The sequence below is a fragment of the Botrytis fragariae genome (assembly GCF_013461495.1).
Source record: "Botrytis fragariae strain BVB16 chromosome Unknown tig00000045, whole genome shotgun sequence".
Lineage (NCBI taxonomy): Eukaryota > Fungi > Ascomycota > Leotiomycetes > Helotiales > Sclerotiniaceae > Botrytis > Botrytis fragariae.
In genome coordinates, this window is record NW_023500991.1 from 1,640,558 (window position 1) to 1,647,349 (window position 6,792).

Here is a 6,792-nt window from a genome sequence, read left to right on the forward strand (position 1 = left end):
ATCCTATTGATAGTAGATTAAGGTTCTACTAATAGAGAGTTAAGGTCCTACTAATAGGAGGTTATCTAACTCAATTAGCTGATTATATTAGTTATCAGCTTCTTAACCTTCTTATTCGTTATACTAGTACAGTAATTTCGCAATATACTATAAACAGTTTAATTACTTTTTAAATTATTTTCTTTACTTCTATAATAAACGAAAATCCTCTCTTTACTTTTCTTTCTATAAAAAAGGAAAAGCTTTCAAAATATTTACTAAAAACCCTTTTTTTAAAGCTATTTTCTAGTTTTTAATCTTCTTTATTAAAATACTAAAACTTATAAAATAATTAGAATTCATTAAATTCCATTCGAATATCTGTTCTAGATATTAATATATTAATTAAAAGTAATAAGAATATAAATAAAAGGATTAGAAAAGGAATTAAAAAGAAGAATTATTATAAACTATTATAACTATATCGATATATTATTTCTATAAAGGCAATTATATAAACCCTATTCTAGTCCTTATAATCTATATATAAACAATTCCTAATTAGCTAATCCATTACTTAGAAATTACTTTGAATATTATCTATTCAAATTTAGAATAGATGGCTAAAGTTCGTTACATGCCAAGGCATGTGCGGATTTCGGCCTATGGCGATAAACACAATCAATCAATCATATCGATATGAATCAATGGTTTTGTGTCGACAAGGATCGACTTTTGCATGCCAATATGTAAGTCAATGAGTTTAATAAGCTTGGCTCAGTGAGTATTATGCCAACATAGAGGTCAACGTTTTGTGAGTTTCGCTTAATATTATGAACTTAGCTTGGTACTGTTTTTGAAATGTAGATCATTATTGGAAGTATGGTCTTAAATTATAATAAAATAATATTATTATAATATTTAGTAGAAGACTTAGTCAGATTTAGCTTAGGGATAAATCGAATATATAATATAATAATAGAACTGAAGTCAAATTATAGGAATGGATTGAATTGAATTTAATTTGCTTATTCCTTTTAGGTTTTCTTTAAAGAATATTCTAGGTTTATATAGTTTATAATGAAATCCTAAGGCTTTAATGTTTATAAATAAGATCGATTTAAATCGAATCTTATAGAATCATTTTATATAATAAAAAGAAAGTATAACCAATCAAATTTAATCAATTTAATAATAATCTTCTATATATTTTTATTTGATTTTATTTTATTTTAAATCAATTTGATAAGAGATATTAATATATAACTATATAATAATATGATTTTATAATATAGAATTATATTATAAATATATTAGTTATTAAGATATCTTTTAATTAGTAAGGTATTAATAAGTGATTTAATAGGTTTATTATAGATTTTCATATATCCTTTTAATAAGTATATTAAATTAATCTTATTATATATCTTAATTTAAATTAATTTGATTCGTGAATTCAATCAATTTGATATGAGCTAGTGACTTAGTAAGTCTATTAGCCTTTTGATTATTAATAGATATATAAATTAGATCTAATTCCTCTAATTTAATAATATTTTTAATATAATAGAATCTGATTACTATATACTTACTTTTTTTGTGAAATATAGGGTTTTTAGTAAGTGCTAGTGTGGCTTGATTATCTGTATATAAAGGAAATTTATTCTATTTATATAAATTAAGCTTTAATAATAGCTTTTTAATATAAATAGTCTTTTTAGCTACTAGGTTTATAGTAATAAACTTAGATTTGGCTATAGAAAGGGCTATTATAGGCTATAACTTGGATTTCCAATTAATAGGTCTATTCCCCAATATAAATATATATCCACTAATGAATTTGTATATATTAATTTCCTTTTTGTAGTTGGTATCATAGAATTCTTGAATATAAGGGTTTTTAATTTTATTATAATTTATATTTTTATTTATAGTTTCTTTTAAGTATTTTAATATTCTTTTAGTGGCTTGAATATATTCTGTATTAAAATTAAACAAAAAACTAATTAATTTAGATATAGAAAATATTATATTAAATCTAATTTTAAAAACTAAATATAATAAAGAGTCTATAATTTCTTAATATAATTTAATATTATTATTATTAGCTTTCTTTTTATTATGAATTAGTTTTGTTTTAAAATCCATTGAAGTAGAAATAGAATTAAAATCTAGTATATTGAATCTGGCTAGTATCTTTTTAATATACTCTGATTGGTGTAGCTTTAGTGTATTATTAATTCTTTCAATTTGAATCTTTAAATAATTCTTTATAAAACTTAGATTCTTTAGATCAAAGTATTCTTTTAGATTATTAATAAATTTATTAATAATCTTTTGATTTGGGGTTATTATAATAATATTGTTGATGTATATATTTAGAATTATATTCTTATTTTTATTAATAAAAATGTATTCCTTAAAAATTAGGTTTATAAAGTCTAATTTATTTAATACATCTTTTAGAATATAATATTATATCCTGACCAACTGTTTTAGGCTATATAAAGCTTTATTTAGTTTTAAAGCTTTATTTTTTAATTCACTAAATCCCTTTAATAGATTTAATAAAAATAATATATCAATATTGCCTTATGCAAATACTAGCACCATATCAATTTTATAGATTAGTTAATCATTTTGAAGAGCTAATACAAATAATAGCTTCTAGACCATTAATTTAACTATCAATGTGTGCATATTAATATAATCTAATTTATATAGTTATTTGAATCCTTTAGTAACAAATCTAGCTTTAAATTCAATAAATTCTTTTGAATTCTTTATCTTATATACCCATCTTATCCTTAGAGTTTTATTATTATTCGAATTATCAATAATATCCTAGATTTTATTTAGTTCTAAAATATTGATTTCATATTCCATTACTTTTAGCCAATAGTTTTTTTTTGGTGAGCTAATAGCTTCTTTATAGAATTTAGATTCAATCAATATATAATCTAACTTATTAATAATAATTTTATTATTAATTTTAAACTTTGTATTGAAAGCTAATTGAAAATCTTCTTAATCTATTTCGATATTCACCCCCTTATTAATTGAATTAAAATACTTAGAAAAAGCAAGTCTATAATAGGAAAGCATATATTTTCCATCATCATCAATACTCTTATTATCCGGGATTAAATCTTTTATTTACTTAGATTACTATATAATAAGTTTTATTAACTCCTTAAGCATAAATTCACCAAAAGTAGGCTCACTAATATCAACCTCTATACAATCAAGTATTTCGTTATTTTCACTGTTTTCATCTATTTTAAAATTAACTAGAGAATTATTAATACTAATAACATCTTTAATATCTAGTATATCCTGAATAAATCGAAATTCAAGATTTTCTTCTTCTAAAAACTTTAAATCTTAATCTTTATATTTATTAAAATATATAAAATCTTTTTAAATATCAATATCTCTTAAGCTAATTATTTTCTTATTAGTTGGAAGGTAAACTAAATAATTATTAAATGAATCAAAATTTATTAATATACCTTTCCAAGCTCGAAAATCCATTTTTTCATTACAAATCTTTTCATTATTAATTATATAAATAAAAAAGCTTAGAATTCTAATATAGCTTAGATTGGACTTTTTATTATATATTAATTCGAATAATAAATTATTAATAGAATTATTATATATTTTATTTTTGATATAAACGATAGCTTTAACTAGATATAACTATAAATAAAATAAAATCTCTTTTTTTTTAATTAAATAGATTAATTTTTTAATTATATATCTGTTTAATATCTCAGCTATTCCATTCTATAAATGAGTATATAGGCTTATATATTCATATATAATTCTATGATTTCAAATAAAATTTGATTATTTATTTGATAGAAATTCAAAAGTATTATTTAATTATAATATTTTAATATTAATATTGAATTAATTTCTAATTAAATTATAAAACTCTATTAAAATATTATATATTTGTAATTTGAATTTAATTGAATATATCCATATAGCTCTAATAACCCAATCAATAAATATTAAAAAGTATTTTTTACCTTTAATCCCTATAATTCTAAAAGATCCAACTATATCTAAACTGAATTTTTCGAATTTAAAGCCTATTTCAGATATTTTAGAAAGTTCTTTACTTATTTTCTAATGGAATTTATTGAATTTGTATAATTCACATGCTTTTAAATTAGAATCAGCTTTATCTAATTAAATATTCAAAGATTTGATAATATAATCCTTATTTATATGGCCTAATCTCTTATGGATTAAATTTAAATCGATTTTATTTAATAATAAATTCGATTTTTAAATTAATTCTTCTTCAATTACAGGGGTATTAATACTTTTAAGATATCTAAAATCCACCTTAAAATTAAGGTAATATGTATCAATTAGTTAGGGTACTATAATTCATATATTAGCCCTTTTATTTACAATATTAATCTTATTTTCTGGTGGAATAATATAACTAACCCACCCTTTTTGGGTTATTTTATTTGAATTAATAAGGGTGGAGGCTATATGAGGAATATAATACACCCCCTGTAATAGTATTTTAGATTTATTATTAATTAAAATAGGAATATCTTCTATATTATTAATACAAAGCTTTTTCTTATTTACTATAATAATAAAATGATTATTTAATGATTTATAATTTATAAACTATTCCCTATTAAATAAATAATACTCTGTAACACCAGAATCTAATATAAATTTATATTTAGATTTAAGAGATTAATTAGTTGAGCCTATATAGTGGTCTATAGTTATTAATTGTTTGTTAGAGATTAATTTATTCAAATTTTTATTCAAATTAATATTAATATTTGAATTAAAATGCTTTTTATTGTTTCTTTTATTAGTTTTTAATTTAGGGTATTTTATAAAGCATTTAAATTCTAAATACCCCTTTTTAAAGCAATATTTGCAATAAGAAACTTTATTAAAACTAGTTTTATTAGTATTTAGATCAATATTAGATTACATTCTAGTTTTTTTGGATATCAGCTCAAAAAAAAATATATCTAAATCAATATTAACCAGATTTTTAGTTAATTCTTTATATTTTCGAAAAACAAAACTATTGAATAAACTTGGTAAGCCTCTAAAAAGAAATTATACTATAAAAGCATTAGGGATATCGAATTTTATCGATTTTAAATAATTATAGAATGATTGGATTAAATTAGTATATTTATTTATTCCCTTAGAACTAATATAATTAGATTCTATTAGTTTATTTAGGTATCTTCCTATTAATTCAATAAAAAACTCTCCAAAAATCTTATTAATAGAGTTTTATAGACTTTTAGCCATAATTTTGTCCTTGAATTTTTCAACTAATTCGAAGCTAATTATAGATTTAATAACTCCTAATACTTTTTTTTTATTTTTTTAATATTCAAAAACCTTTTCATTATATTTAATAATTAATTTAAATAAAATAGTCTTTCCTAATTCATTTATATATAGATTTTTATTAGGTAGCATCTTTGTACCATTGATATATAGCATAAAGCCATTTAATTTTAGAAAAAGCTTAGTTTTATTGATTTATTTTATATAATTAGATCTACCTTTTAAAGGGTTAGATTTAAAGTTAATACCAAAAGCTATTTTAAGCTTTTTTATTATAAGCTTATTAATCTTATACATTGAATTAGTATTAATTTATATATATATATAACTAGTTTTTCGAAATTTGAATGGATTTTATGAATAAATCGATTTAATTTTAAAAATCTAATAAATCAGTTATCTCTTAAATTAAATTTTTATTTTATTTGATATAGAATAAAAACTAAATAAGCTAGGGTACTTTGGTATAAAGAAAATTGATATATTATTTGTTTTGGATAGTAATATAGTATAAATATATTGTTTAAAAATCTAATTTTATATGTTTAATTAGGTTTAACTTTAGGGATACAGACCTCAGAGTCTATATATAATGTTTTTTGATATAAATTCGATTAAATTGATTTGAAAATTTGATATTTGATAGCTTAATAACTATATATATATAATACACAGCCTTAAATCAAACTAATTCCTTTTTAAACTAATTTAAACTAGTTGGGTTTATAACCTATTAAAAGTATAATCTTAAATTATAATAAAATAATATTATTATAATATTTAATAAAAAACTTAGTTAGATTTAGCTTAAAAATAAATCGAATATATAATATAATAATAGAACTGAAATCAAATTATAGAAATAAATTGAATTGAATTTAATTTGTTTATTTCTTCTAGATTTTCTTTAAAGAATATCCTAGGTTTATATAGTTTATAATGAAATCCTAAGACTTTAATATTTATAAATAAGATCGATTTAAATCGAATCTTATAGAATCATTTTATATAATAAAAAGAAAGTATAACCAATCAAATTTAATCAATTTAATAATAATCTTCTATATACTTCCATTTGATTCCATCCCATTCTAAATCAATTTGATAAAAGATACTAATATATAACTATATAATAATATGATTTTATAATATAGAATCATATTACAAATATATTAGTCATCAAGATATCTCTTAATTAGTAAGGTATTAATAAGTGATTTAACAGGCTTATTATGGATTTTCACAATCATGAACTTGAATATTAAAATCCTTGAGTCTAAACCTTGGAAATCCCGGGTTTATAACTATCAAACAGTTAAATGTATGTGAAGATATATATTGCTTAATTAGATTAGACAATTGTGGGATATATTGGCCTTCTATAAGCCAATCAGGATAAAGGGAGTTTGAGGCATCAAGCCTAAAATCTACCACACCAGAATCTACCAGAACCGACAG